The following is a 16,311-nucleotide window of genomic DNA, read 5'->3' as shown; positions in this document are numbered from 1 at the left end:
CAATAATACGAGATGGTAATACAATATAAATGGCAACCCGTATCTTCTATTATTTTCTAATTGTGAAACTCTCCTTGACAATTACACGGTGATCTAATTACGAACTCTGAGTCCGGTTTATCCTGTGATCCTCGTTGATATTGGTGTGAGATAGAAAGATCGATTCGACTAGGTTAAATGATTATCCAATAGTAAGAAATATTTTTCTAACGAATAATACCCGTCTTCCACCTTCCGCAACAATCAGTGGAACGAGCATTTTCTTTTGCTCTTTTGCGACGATATTAGATGAACCCAGTCAAGATGCTCTTAAGGCGGGCATTCAGCTGAAAATCAAATACAAGTTAGTGATTTTCTAAATAAAATTTTGAATAATTATATTTCTATAGTATTTTTCACACAGAATTGAATTATGTGCAAATGAATTTTCCAACTTCCATCTCTGAGTAACAAAAACAATTTTTTCTGTGAAAAAATTATCGAATTGCAAAATCCATACATAATTTTCATCGATATCACGTAAACAAATCATAGTAAAAATTTCAGCTTGAAAACTTCATTCTTGTTCGAGTTAATTTGATTTTAACATTAATTAACTGCACTATAGCTGTATACATCGTGTTTCTTTTATCCTGCATATTGAAATATCTTCATTAATTTTGTTTATATGAAAAAATGTGTCGCAATAAATTTGTTTGGTTCAGAGGTAGGAATATTATGATTGATGGGTTTTTTCTTTCAAGATCATTCTTTTCAAGTTTTGAAGGTCGTCGTTATTTCTTGCGCATTAACACCTATTGTTTATGATACAGCATCACAGGCGATGAAAAAATTGCAAAACATTTGTTTTCTATAAATAATAAATTTATTTATTCTGCAATAAATATTCAAAATGTTGTTGATTGACTTCGAGATATTTTCGGGCGCGAGATATAAAAGTTTCGCTTGTATGGTTGGAAAATTAATTTTTACATAATTCGATTCTGAGTAAAAAATACTATAGAAATATATTTTTTCAAAATTTTATTTAAAAAATTACTCGTATTTAATTTTCAGCTTAAGACCCTCCTTAAAGATGAATTTTTCAAAGAAAGAGTTTTGCTCAAAGTAAATCGTTGCCCGAATTTTTTTTAATCAAATTAAAATATCTGAAATTAAAAAAATAACGAAACAATCATTATTTGAAATTGTTGTTATTTCAACTTGGTCGATATTATATTTATTTTCAAATAATAGCGTTGATCATAATGGTTCGAAATCAATTATTTTAAACAGTTACCGTGTATTTCTGACTTTTATTTCAAATAAAATTTACCCTGGTCAGAGCGGTATGCACGCCATTATTTGCAAGCAATAAAGTTAGTTTAATATAGTACATATACTCCACTGCCAGCCGACATACACAACACCTCTCGTTAAAAAAAAAGTTTAAAAATTGTTAGAAATGGAGTTAGAAAATACTCTCCAAAAGAAATATTTTTACTTACTTTTCATATTGTTTTGTGTGTGTGAATATTTCGGAAATTTTTCCTGATAGCACAAAGACTGCTTATAAAGGTCTTAAAGGCGTCTGTTTTTCATTCAGGATGTATTAAGGATGTGTGGATACAAGGTTCATAAATTTTAATTAAAATAAGATCAAATATACACATGTGAATAGCCATGCGAAAAGGGACAGGAAGGGAAAGAAACTGATATCGAGAAAAACGAGCTTAAAGTTATACTGAAAGTATTGAGTGTAGAACTATAGTTTGCAAACTTGTTCTACACGTTCAATAATACTTTATTGGTCTAACTTCAAACCCGTTTTTCTTGAAATCTTTCTACCCTTCCAATCCCTTTTCGCATGATCACTCATTCATAATAGGTTAGGAGGGTTAGTTTAATTAAATGTTTAATTAAATGTTAGTTACTTTAATTAAATATTTTTGCGATATGAATAATTATGGATTCAATATAAGTTTTACACTTTTGGTGTAAACTTATCGATATATCATATTTGTAAATTTCTACTTTCTATTATTTCTAACATAAAAATATAGTTTTTTTTGGTTTTTATTTAAATATCTGTAAATATGTAAAAATTACTTTCAGTTTATAATTATTCATAGCACTGTAGGTGGTCTCTTTTAGCTGAGTCATCCTGCATGTTTAAAAAAAAATCAACAGAATATCATATTTGTATACTTCCATATTAAAAATAACAGAAAATAGACGTATACAAATTTAATATATTATTAAATTCTCGTTTAGATATCAGCAACAATGTAAAAGTTATTTTGAATCTATAATTATGCATATCACTATATCTCGCATCTGCAGTATTTAACAATAGTTTCTAAAATAGACACAAATTTTCCGGACCCGTGAAGAAATACTAAATTGTTATAATGGTTGATTAACTAGCGGTCAATCACATACACTCTTGCCGACTGAGTCATCGTGTCAGCGTAGAACGTGCAATTTAATTTGCATTGTGTTTCCATTCCGATCGCCATTAAACGTGCCTTGCTCGTTGGTTCCGCGCAGCATGTCGAGCGAATTTCCTAGAACAAGACCGGCACGAATTCACTCTTCGTTTCCGTCTTTTCATTCGCATCGAATACTGAAAAGCGTCGAACGTTCGAGTTACCGCCAACGGTAAACTTCTGGCAGTTTCCGTGCGTGCCAGGAATCGATTGCGCTCGACACAATCGTTAAACTACCAGCGTGGTTTCCGTCACCTGAGGAAAACAAAAAGTTATTTCAGTTGATTTTCGATCTTTTTAAAACAAACAGTTTTAACCCTAGAAAGATAACCATATGACAACGTACGTAAAAGATAACCATACGCTTCAGAGGCGCATGCTTTTCTAAGGCGTCAATTTTATACTAACAATGGATATTTATTTAAGTTAATCTAGTCATTTTAAAGGTTTGGCATTATTGTAAAAATAAAATGCATTTATATTATATTTTTTTATATTTTAAGTAATTTTAAACTTAAATCACTAGACCTCTATGAAAAATTAACAAAAATCAACAGTCTTCGGTTTATGGGAACAAATCCCGTAAAATATCACAAAAAATAGTGTTTTATCCTTACAAACTAGTAGACTATAATATAATCAGTGTAACAAAAACTATAATATTATAAAAAATTTCTTTAGAGACAGTCATGAGAAACGTCTTTCTTGCCTTCACCACAAACTGTCTTTTTGCATTTGGCACAGGTCATCTTTGACATTATTTTCTTTTTAGACGTGCAAAGACTGCAATAACGCCTTTTTTTGGCTGAGGGTTCTTCTTCATCATCTGTGGAAGCCTGTACAGCAGATTTTGGAAGAATATTTTCAATGTTGCTTCGCACATGCCTTGGCAAAGTGGGTGCTTCCAGTCTTTGCGTCATCCACGGTGCAGTCAGTTGTTTATTTCGCAGGCGCCTCTGCGACGTAGGTTATCTTTCTCGGGTTAACATCGCTGTATAATTGTAAATCCTACGGTACCTAATCGAAGATATTGAATTGAATGGGGAACTCTAATATAAGGGTCGATATTACATTATCGTCGAAATTCCATTTACCAATGTATACTTAAGACCGTTTGAAAAACGGTGTAACTTTTTAAAGCTTGACTAAATGACTTGATTTAGATTTTATATGACAGATGGACTAGCCAATTGAACAGTGACTTCTTTTTAATTTCGTTGTTACTTGAAATGACAGAAATAAGTACAAAATTCATGTTTTTCAACTTGTTCATATCTGAGCTTCTAATGAAAATTAAAAAAGTGCGTTTTGTAGACGTCGGTAACTTATAAAGTACATGGCTCGCTACACGCTCGAACAGTACCGATCTCGATTATCGACACTTTAACGACACTTTTACAGGTGGCCGTTATTATAACGGGCGAACTTCTGGAAAAGCTATCTTTATTAGAAAACAAGTTGCTGATCAGTGTGCTCTTAACGACCACCAAATTGTATAGAAAGAAACAAAATTCGCATCGTCACATTTATCTTTTGATTCTATCGTCCACATTGACGTTGTATTCAAAAACACTTGACTAATTTAATAAAAAAAAAAAACATGAGAACATAAAAAGCGCCTTGAAGAACGCTCTTCAAGGGAAACGCTTTTCAAGTGTCTTAACCCTTAAATGCACCGTGTTGCCATTTGGCAACATACAGAAGAATATTTTGTTTTGTAGCCGATTGGCTATATACGATAATTTTGTAATAAAAAACTATTTTCCTAAAGATATAATTTTTTTCTTCGCTTTTTTCCCTTAATACGCACTCATTTTTTAAATGAAGTTTGATAAGTAGAAATTGAAAACAAAAAATCATGCATTTAAGGGTTAAAGACGTCTTGTTTGAGATGTTAATAGGGCGTCCAATATGGAATATCTTTAAAACGTCTTAAAGACGTCCAGTGCTTATTGGGATTATGATTTTTAAAAAATTCGAGTAATTTAGTTCATTTCATTCGTATCGAATACTGAAAAGCGCCGAACGTTCGAGTTACCGCCAACGGTAAACTTCTGGCAGTTTCCGTGCGTGCCAGGAATCGATTGCGCTCGACACAATCGTTAAACTACCAGCGTGGTTTCCGTCACCTGAGGGGAAAGAATAGTTATTTCATTTGATTTTCGATTCTTTTTTCGAGAAAAAGTTTTCAAGTGACCTTCAGTATACGACCAACACTGTAGTATGATTCTACAGTCACTGTGGATCACTTTAGCGTACCATAGGGACGCCGATCTTTTATGGATATCCTTGGTGTAAACTAGTTGTAAATATTCTGCCAGTAGTTGATCTTAAATAGAAGAAGAGGAAGCATTTGAGATGCTCGCAGACATTGGCATCACGTGCGTGTCACTGTTGACTCTCACAGTTGTACTTGTTAGAAGTTTGCTATGATGCTACACTCTATATTACTGTATTATAATATTAGATCTACCAGAATACTACTAACATAACTATTAACATTAGCTACAGGCTGCAAGTATTTTTTTTACATACAAATTTGACGTTTATGAAAGTGAATGTGGATATAAATATGTACATTTAAAGAAAATACATATTGCATAAATGAAATAAAAATTTACTGAATACCGAAAAAAGGGTCTTCAATATATAAGGATTAAACTGAATAGCGCATCTCAATAAATATATGTATAAATAATAAGTTTCAAGTTTAGTGAAATTAATAATATTACAATTATTTTATGTTTGATTTTCATAAAGATATACTTATAAAATTTTAATTTATTTTTGGTATATTTATATGAAAGTAATTAATTATAAAATTTATTTATAACACCAACGCAATACATTTTAATGATATGAATACATAACATTTGCATGTTTTGTATATACTAACATATCAAAATGTTGTATAGTAGTCATAGTCATGATATAGTTTATATTTATATCGAAAATGTTTGTAACATCATGTCTTGTCGTTGGTAAAGTAATAATAAAAATAACTTAAAAGAAAAATATTTGTCATACATTAACAAAAATTTTATGTTAATAATTTTCATGTAAATAAACTATAAAGTTTGCTTGTATGCAAAGTTCCATAATTATTTTAATTTTGAGATTGGCTAAACTTGTTTGCAAACATGAACTACACGCGAAATAAAACTTAAAGGAAAATAGATAAAAAAATTATAAATATTAGGTCTACTGGAAAGTTCTGTCCGATAGTGTCACTTCAAGTTTCAATCCATATGCACATGTTGATTTGAGACATATATGACTATCTCTCTTTATCATTGCATTTACACACATGTACTCTCCTAAATAAACTGAAACAAAGATGTCTCATGTCATTATTAAGTGAGAGGCGATCGCGAAAACATGGCTACCGATGATAATGCCAGACCACATGCTGTTTTGGCGACTCGTCAGAAAATCGCAGAGCTAGGCTGGGAAATTTTGTCACATCCACCATACTCCCCAGACCTAGCACCCTCCGATTATCACTTGTTTCTCTCTTTGCAAAACTTTTTACAGGAACAAAAATTCAAAACTGAAGCTAATGTCAACCAAGCACTGGTTGAGTTCTTCGCCTCTAAAAATGAATCATTTTTTAAAAATGGCATTTACAAGTTGCCATCACGCTGGCAAGAAGTCATAAGTAACGATGGAAAGTATATTCTACAATAAATATTATTAAATGTATGAAAATTGTGTTATATTTCAATTCAAACACGGACAGAACTTTCCGGTAGACCTAATACATATAAACTACATATATTGTTCCATGGAAGGGTTATGATCAGCATCGCCAGAAAAATAAAATACATTCCAAGCCGAAGGGGTGGGGGCAAGTAATTTCACGCGGCGTGCCTCGTTGTCACGTACCGTGGAGCGAAATGGGGGGGGGGGCATACCGGGTGTTCCTATATGGCCGCGCTTCACTTTACCTACCCCCACTCTTTCGGCTCGAAATCTAGCTTATTTTTCTGGCTTCGCTGGTTGTGATTATTGGCGTATTTAATTATTTAATTTCATTATAACGAATATTGAAATTAATTGATTGCTTCATTGAAATAAAGGTCTACATTGTCGGGGACTGTTTGAATAACCTATCAAATGCGGTATAACTATAAACCGTGTTGCCGCGGAAAGTTATAAATGCAACATAGACTTTCATTTGAGATTTCTCTCTAGTTCAAAGGCAACAACGTTATTTATGACTTTGTATATGAATTATGACTAATTATTATTGTATATGAATAACTTTGTATATGAAACAACTACGAAATCTCTTAATGTTTATGAACACGCTCTTGAAGAAAACACGTATAAAGTTAGAATTTCTAAAAGAATCTGCGAAGATGATGCTTTGAAGAGAAAATTGTATAGCTTCTTTGACATTGGTGATCATTTAGAAAATTCCTGGTAAGCATAATTACATTCTCGAAGTCACGCAACGTGATCGAAACAGTTGGTCTCCTAGAGACGATTTGCTCACGAGAATTTTGGTACCAACGAATCGAGCAGGTAGAACCGAATTTAACGAAGACCCAGAGAAAAGTGCATCTCGAGGAGTATCCATCGCGGGAAGGGTTGGCTTTCGTCGGGTCATTTCCTCCGCGTTATGAACGGGTCAGGGATCAAACAAGCGTGCCTCTACGAGGAAAGAAATGAATGGAGGTATAGGAAAGCTAGAAAGACCGTGGGTAGAAAGATATAAAGCTCGGCAACGTTAGGATGCCCTGGGGTGCCTTCCACCAACTCGAGCACCCATTATTTAACCTCTCGCCGCTGATCTCGTTCAATTGTTTGCGTTTTCACAGGCGAACCTGATCTTATTTTCTGCGTTTCTATCGGCCCCTCGCGGAGCCTCCGGTTATCTAAAGACCAACGGCTCGGAATACTTTCAGAAGACCTTATGTGCCGTCGATCGCAGTACCTACATATATAGCGATGTACATGCTTTCTCTTATTGTATGAGGTAACTGCTTGCGATGCAGAAGATCTTTCTTAGCAATTCTCGTTCACTGTTTTCTATTCTGATTTATAATACAACCGAACTCTACGTCGGTGAATCGATTAGATCATTTGAAAACCTCACGAACTATATATATATATCAATCTTGTAATTTCTGTTACCTTCGTTTAGATGCTTTGAGATTGCGAGAGTAATACATGTCCTCGCACTACCCCCGCTCCGCTCCCCCGGGCGGGGGACCGTATGTCAGAAATCGATTAAATGAAATGGACTTCCCATTTCGGAAAGTAAAAATAAAACCTTTACTCACAGAAAGGAATATAAGAAGAAAGCATTAAAGTGGTGTAAGGAATACGCAAATTGGATTCTGGATGATTGGTGCAAAGTAATATTTCGTGACGAGTCTCGTGTTTGACGTGGAGCAGGGGATGACGAAGGAAAATTTGTTTGGCGGAGATCTAACGAAAAATTGAATGAAGATTGCATGAATTATAAACAAAAATATCCGCGGTCTTTCACGATATGGAATTGTATGACGAAAAAGGGAAAAGTATGCACTCTATATCAGAACGTGAACGCAGAAATATATCTTAGAAGATTTCTTAATTTTAAGCTGGTCCGGAGATTCTTCAGATTTCATTTTCCCAGATGATGACGCTAGCTGTCACCACAGCAAATTAGTGTGAAAGTCTATTTAAAACAAAATCATATTAAAATATTGAAGTTGCCTGCGAACAGTCGCGACTTGAACCCAATCGAGAACATGTGGGCAAAATTTTAAAAAATTGATTCACAATAAAGAACCAAAAACTAAAAAGGAACTTCGACATGCGATAAAATTGTCGTGGAAAGAAATTTCGCCTAGGAATTGTGAAAACTTAGCAAGGTCAATGCTCCAACGCATCAAAAGTGACGTACAATATTTCAAAAAATATTAATGACTCAATGATCGGAAACTTTTTTCAAATATTTGTAGTGATCAGAAACTTTTTCCCATATAACATTTTGTTTTCTCTGTGTTTGTCTTTTATAATACATGAAAGATTGTGTTTATAACTCCAAAATGCGAATATTTTTTATAAATTGTATATTAGTGTATATGATTGAAAACTTTTTGCCAGGGGTTGTAGGTAAGCGCAAATACATAAGTATGAAACCCACTACGAAACAAAAGACAGTTGCCCTGATCAATGTCCCTTTTGTAGCACCTTTTTCCTACCTAGGAGTCTCGATCTACATTCTATTGGGTTAAAAAAGAATTCTTTTTTACTTGGAATGAAGTTTAATCTGTAATGTATTTTCCATTTTGTTCGATGACCTTTTGCCATCTTCCTGACAACTTGAAAATTCCACGCTCGTAGAAAGTCCGATCCTTTTCGGCCAAAAACTGAGTTAAGTGAGATTTTACAGCGTCATCGTCATTCAAAGTTTTACCACGAAGGGAGTTGTCCAGGGATCGAAATAAGTGGTAATCCGATGGCGCGATATCGGGACTATATGGTGGGTGTAACATCAATTCCCAACCAATATCCATCAATTTTTGCCGAGTGGACAAAGACGTGTGCGGCCTAGCATTGTCCTGCTGGAAAATGACACCTTTACGATTGACCAATTCTGGTCGCTTTTCCTTGACCGCTGCATTCAATTTGTCCAGTTGCTAGCATTCACGGATAATAAAAAATAACATAATAATAATAATAATAATTTTATAATATAACATTTACGGATATCATAAAAATGGGAGTGAGAGACATCTATAACTGAAATCGGCAATTATTTAGTTGCCAACCCAATAGTATGGTGTTTGAAGGATCGGTTGTAAGACGCGCAGTATTTGGTTTCAGTTCAAGACTAATTTATGTTGTTGTTTCGCTGTTATTTCGCTGTCCTTGTATATTAACTTAACCTATCCTAAAAGGATAGTGGGCGAAGTTCGTCCTTCGTTCTACTGAATCATTTAATATTTTTGAGCCAGATGCCATATGGAATCATTTGGCTGTTCTTCTTACTCAAGAGGTCAGATGGATGGTGTTTGAAGGTTTGTGATGTCATGGATACTGGCCCCGATGCGGTACACTTGCATGCAAGACCAAGGAGACAAATATTTTAAAGTAAACATTGCATTACTAATGCAAACCTAAGGGAGTTAATCAGTTGAAAATATCTTTACGTATTGCAACTCGTTACCGTATATTTTCCAATCCCAACAAAATCTTTTTCGACAGTATCGCGATTCGGGTACATTTTCCAGAAAGAAATCGTATCGTATCGGTGTAACCAGGTCGAGGCAATGGAGAAGCAACGAAGGCGCAATGAACCAGACGACTCGGTCGATTCTTTCGTGCATTATTCGTTCTGGTATCGTAACACGAGGAGTGTCTTAATTAGCATAATCGAATGAAGAACAAAAAAGGGGGATGGAAACAACTTCGTTAGGATGACTAATCCAAATAGAATTATCGTGGCGCCCGAACTTCCAGTATTCCCAGCGTTTGCCCCAATGAAATAAGCATACAAGAGTGAAGCGTCCGCTGTTCTATCAAAGAAATTCGTCCGAAAATTAAAAAGAGCGCTGCCTGCAAAATTTGTATTCCCTCGGTCCGCTGGCTAACCCGATTTATTTCTGCGAAGCATGTCGGCCACTCGATTCCCGTTGCGCGACCGGCAGAAAGAATTTCGGAGCTGCAAAAAAGGGCGCTTTAATTCCGGCGAGCGCGATGCCTGGCACCGATGAAGATTCGCCGCGCGTTGGCCACGGTCGGGACAAAAGCTGCGGAAACGAGGGATACGGCACTGCAAGGAAATTCGACGAATACGGAATCGCGTTTATTGTACTCGTAACTCGGCGCAATTATACGAAACAGAAAGTCGTTAGCCTATAGCGGAGATCGCCGATGGAAGCGATTAGCGACTGGCAACTGCTGGAGACTCGTGGAGACTTGTGAAGACTCGCGTGAGCGCATTACGGATTCTGCGCGAGTCCTCGGATAGGCGAGCGCCGACAAGTATGTAAATACGTGTACACGTGGATGCGGGAAAATTGAGCGGATGTGAGTAAATGATCATACGTGACCGATCTTAGACCGGCGCCAGACGGGAAGTCCTGTGACGCTGGATTTCCGCTGTGGCTGGGGAAAAGTGACCATCGATCGGCGCTCACGATTTTACCTCCGCACGCACGGTGGTCAATTCGTTGGAAAACGTGGATAAAATTCATATCTTTATTGTTAGTCATGCATTATACAATTTTGACATTTTCTATTTTCTTAGTCGTCGAAATAATTCTTATACGACCGGACACAATTTTATCGAGTATTTTCTGACAGAAAATACAGTGGCTCATAGAAGAGTGTTCGTACACCTTTTAGAACGGAATAACTATTTTAAAACTGAACTAAATGACTCCATTTTTTTAGATGATAGAGGGATTAGTCTACTATGATGACTGTAAATGAATACTGAATACTGTATACTGAAAGGCAGTATTTTAGCCTATTCACTTTCAATATCCTGAGTGATGATACTGAAAGCGAGCAGGGAATGATCAGCAGAATGTTTTCGAAAAAAAATGTAATTTGCAAACTACTTATTTAGTCCTCTCGATTAATTAGGGCTTCGGTTATGGTCAGTGGGATAAAAACAATATTTCACGAAATATTGAACATAATTAATGTAATTCTGTATTTTAAACATCTAAAGCTACTCAAAGAAACGTTTAATATCCTTATATGGAAGAAATGAAGAAGAAGAAATGAACTACATGCACAGGGTGACCAGCATTTTTTCATACGAGTTGTTTACTTGCCAAATCGATTAACACCATAAAAACAGAAAGTGGAGAAATGTGATGAAATAATATTCATTGTTTTTTTTTAAATTCTCTTTAAAATAAAAATTGAAATAAACATTACATAATGCACAAATACAGATGTGGCTTTCATGTACAATCAAGATATGTAGAATGAAGAAGATAGAACAGTTTCAAATAATTAGAATGGTTTCTGAAATAAATCATTTATTATTCGGAAAGGAATCTGTATTACGTGGGAAATTTATTATAAATAAAAAAACTTTGACACTTAAATTTAAAATATTTCAAAAAGTGGAATCAATCGATTTGGTCTGCGAACGGCACATATATACTCCCACAGTGTGTTCTATAAGTAAAGATACGACCAAAAAAAAAAAATATTATATAACAAAAAGTCTATAAATGTTTTGTTATGAATATATGACAAAAGAACAAAGTATCATTTAAACGCTGCTAAATGTACCTGTATCTTCATCTCAAAGTAATGTTCACCTTTGTTGACGACAATTTAACATCAACAAGTTACTCAGTTTATTGTTGCTTTCAATTGGTTGCGGTTTTGTGTAATCTCTTCTCGCAAACGATATTGATTTTTGTAACTAATTCGTCTCTTATGAATCAGCGTTATCATATATTATTGCATTTCTTATTTTTGATATAACTTTTTAACAAAGCATTTTTGGACTTTTTGTTATATAAAACTGCGGAGCACCTTGTATAATAAATTAGTCACGTTTGTCGCAAATAAACATTCGGTTGATATCGTAGAATGTTCCATTTCTTTGCCACTATGAACAGCAATACGAACACTGAATTCAATCCTCTTTTGCAGAATCTTTTTCTCGCATTGTAGCATTCTTCATCATCGGTTTTGATATCTTCTATATACATTTTTCTTTCTCTTCCTTGATTTTCTTTCCTTTCTTATAATACGCAAAATCTACAGTCACTGAGGGGTATTCATTCATCGTACGATTACTCTACGCGTTTTAAAAACAAAAACTATAATAAGCAAAAACTATTACATTTATATTTATATTTATATTTATATTTATAAAAAGCAAGAATGAGGGTGAAACTATGAATCAAAAATACCGTGAATGAAAGTATGTAGGTAACATTTTCTCGTACAACTTATATATATATAAAAACTATAATAAGCAAAAACTATTACATTTACATGAATATATATATATATATATATATATATATATATATATATATATATATATATATATATATGCTTGCTTTTTCCCATGACTTTCTATTCTCGTTTTTCACTGTTTCTCTTTACATTCTGTTCACACATTTTATTTTTCGCAAATGTTAGCGTAGATGGTCGATTTTACTTCGACCACGACCGCTATTGTTGCATCGTCCCCGACCATGATCGCGGGCTAGAATTACAAATTTTCACTGACTAGTACTTCAGAGCATTAACTGATGATTAATTTAAAATGATGAAGTTAAAGGTTTGCCTGAAAAAAATCAAGCCAGTACGTGCACATGAAATAATTAATCACGATTTGAAGAGGAAGTTACTTTAGGCTATCGAAAAGTCATTTTGGTTAGTATGCACGTTAATTACATATCCATATTTTTAAAATAACAATGTATATGCTGGAATAGTAACTTTGCATAATATATCAAAAATTGGCAGTGATAATTGTATTAGATTTTATACTACTTACACTGTGTGTGTTACTTTCTCGTCCGCTATTGCTTGAGATCCCGGTCTCCCCTATTTTTTCTCGTTCGTTTATCAATAGATTGACTACCTTATTTGATGTAAACAGTCAAAGGAATCGGGGCAGAGTTTAAAGTATGAGATTTTTCGTTTCGATTCGTTTTTCGTTTCTTTCGTTTTTTAAGAAATCGCATCGCCGAGAACTTCTGGGACTAATTAATAGGAGTAAGAAGATTAAAATAAAAAATACTTAATCCATGGTGAAAGGGTTAACGGCAATATGGATGGTACCTCATTTGGCAACCAGCTCGAAACGAAGCTCCGAGCTCAGAACGAAACTGAAAGAGGAAATGACTCTCTGCGAGAAGGTTTCCTGCAGAGGATCCTTTTAAAACCGTGCTATCGGTGGAAAGCGTGCTCTCAAACTAGGTGTCTCATTCATTGGAAATTTATCAGAGGAAACCGTGGCGGTCTCTGTGGCACTGGCGAATTCCGGGCGCTTCACCGATACAGTCAGAATGGAAGTTGAGACCCGTAGCGGCCGCGGTCGCGCCGACAAAATTTCCTTCAATGGAATTTAATAATAACCGTGCAGCCTTTATCGTTGTTTTCGGCTCCGGTTGCGAAGACAGACAAAACTCGGGCGAGTTAATCCCGTCGACCCTTTTACAAGCCGATTCGAGAAAGTTTCGCCGGGCATTCACCGTTCTTGCGATTCGAGCACCGTTGATCTCGAGCACTTTGTATTTCGTGAAATTGAATTCGTTCACGAAGAGTTCCGCGAGTTTCTTTCGCAGCGGGGTTATCGTGCCTTTTCGGTCGTACCGGGGTGGGCGTCGTCACAAAGACGTCCACGATTCCCGATATTTGAACGGAATCATCGCTACAGAAAAGGAGATTAATCGCCATTTTAGGGCATTCCGTCGTTCAACCTCGGTTTCAAACAATCACATTTCTGTTATTTAACTTCCTCAAACTTTTTGTCGCATATTTTAAACTAATCGAATAGTTTCGTCATTTTGTTCTTACGTGTCTACACATGGATACGGCCCCATGACCGCGAGAGACGAATGCGGGGTCATTTTGACTCATAATAGAGTTTGCATCGGATATTGGTGTCTTATCGCTTCATATTCACGTCAAATTTAGCTGCTCAAAGTGGAGAAAATAGTCGAAATCATTATTGACTACGTCAAGGCTTTCAGTGTAGATTCTAAGTCTCCACTCGTAATCTCGTAACTTAACCCTTTCGCTACGGGCGGGTTCTCCACCGCGGTACTTCCGCTGAACGGAGCGCCGCGACATCACTGCACGCTACGCGACGCCGATCGTCAGCGGGAGTACCGCGGCGGAGAACCCAAGCTGCTTGAATGTTTTCGTACGAAAAAATTTCTCTCCAAAGGGTATTTATAAATAAAGGGTATTCCAGGGTATTTATAACGTCTTAGCATGCGCTCTTTAATTTACAGTATGAGAGGAAATAAAAAACATTATGCAATATAATGCATCTTATGGAAGGCCACTATAGTGGCCCATAGTACCTCAGTGGCATCTTATGAAAGGCCACTATAGTGGCCCGTAGTACCTCAGTGGCATCATACGAAAGGCCACTATAGTGGCCCGTAGAACCTCAGTGACATCTTATGGAGGGCCACTATAGTGGCCCGTAGTAGCGAAAGGGTTAAGAATAAATAGTGATAGAAATTTTTGTTAAATCGACTTATTATAAAGTCATAGTCAATAATATCTCACTACAAGTAAAAATGCGGGAAAGTTAAGACACATGATTTAAGAGACATAAAACAATATTTAATAATAGCTGAATCGTGTCTTGAATCATCAAATATAAACATCCAGTTACGTTCTAATTCAGATGTAGACATCATGTATTAGATGGTTGACTTAAAGAATTTACCTGGCCTAAACTACTTCACACCTGTTAGAACGAAGAAAATATCACGGTTGGTGTGTACAGTAGGTAGTGAATGCTCTTTCCAATGAATTTTATTCCATTTTGATACCTCGATCCATTCTCAGGATACATACAGGGTGTCCCGCAATTATTTTAACAGCCGAAAATGAGGAGTAGCTGAGGTCATTTGAAGTAACTTTTTCCTTTGCGAGGATGCAATCCGCGGCTTTGTTTACGAGTTATTAACGAAAAACACTGGCCAATGAGAGGTGACGGTGCGAGAGAGAGGGTCCGCGAGAGAGTCCGCAGCACCCGGCTTTGACAGAAGGTCGGGACGGACTCGAGCCGCGTTCGAAGTATTGAACAAGTCACGAAGCGAGAACTTTCCAGATTTTTTTTACTACATAACAGTGATATTTTTAAGAAAAACGCTGTTCACCTTTACTTTAGAACGTCTGAAGAATATTCACTAATTTTCGGACTCGAAATAATATGTAGTTTAACCGTGACAGCCGTTTTAATTTCCTGGTGTGCATGACACCTTATGTGTACCATATGAAATTTTTATGCAAGGTGTACAGTGAAGATTAACAAAGTTCGTAAATGATATTTTAATTTAAATAATTCCGTGTACGAACAGAATGCAAGAAAGTGTGAACGAGAAAGAGACAGCCAAACGTAAAAAAATTATCCATGTCTTTACACAATGATAACTGGTGAACGAAGCATTGTATTGAGATTAAAGAAACGCTATTTTTAAATTGATCCCGGATTGAATGACTTTTATATTTTTAACACGAAGAATATGCATAAATTATTATCAATAAAAAAACATGTAATATCAAGATGTGGCAATATTTGTTACGAAAAAGTTTGAACGAAAATATGTTCGGAGTAACAAGAATTTAAATATTGACTAATTTTAATACGATTTAGAATCGTACGAATAATACGAATCGATTTTACGATACATATATAGCTTGTATTCAACGAATAATCTTTATTTAACAGTAACAAATATATTTTTGAATAGAAAAATAGAAATAACAATTGAATCGACATAGAATGACAATTCGAGCTTTCATATGTAATATGGTAAAAGAAATCTATACTTTCTTGGTTATACCATCTGATGTAAATCAGTAACAATTTCCTTGCACATTTCTAAATTAGGAAATTTTAATAAGCTGAGAATTTCTCCAGATAGAAAAATGTTACATGAACGTAATAAATGAGAACCGATATTAGATTAGATAAAAATGAATAAATAAACATTTATTATCAACACAGATTTGTAATTTTATCGACAGATTCTGAGAAGCGGAGATTCGGTAAAATTTCAGATATCTGAATAATTTTTATTAGAATGGAGAAAAGATCATACGTCATTAATTTTACGTTACATTTTCATTTAATATCATTGAATATACCATTAATAAATGCGGTCCAATTATC

At 35.2% G+C, this 16,311-nt stretch overlaps 1 protein-coding gene across 5 annotated transcripts in view; it reads left to right on the top strand.

Annotated features, from left to right (window-relative positions):
• The window catches only part of KaiR1D (Kainate-type ionotropic glutamate receptor subunit 1D), an 819,478-nt gene that overhangs the window by 718,140 nt on the left and 85,027 nt on the right, over window positions 1-16,311 (top strand). The window lies entirely within an intron of this gene.

The sequence above is a fragment of the Megalopta genalis genome, chromosome 16 (assembly GCF_051020955.1).
Source record: "Megalopta genalis isolate 19385.01 chromosome 16, iyMegGena1_principal, whole genome shotgun sequence".
Taxonomy (NCBI): Eukaryota; Metazoa; Arthropoda; class Insecta; order Hymenoptera; family Halictidae; genus Megalopta; species Megalopta genalis.
This window is presented reverse-complemented; position numbering and strand designations above follow the sequence as displayed.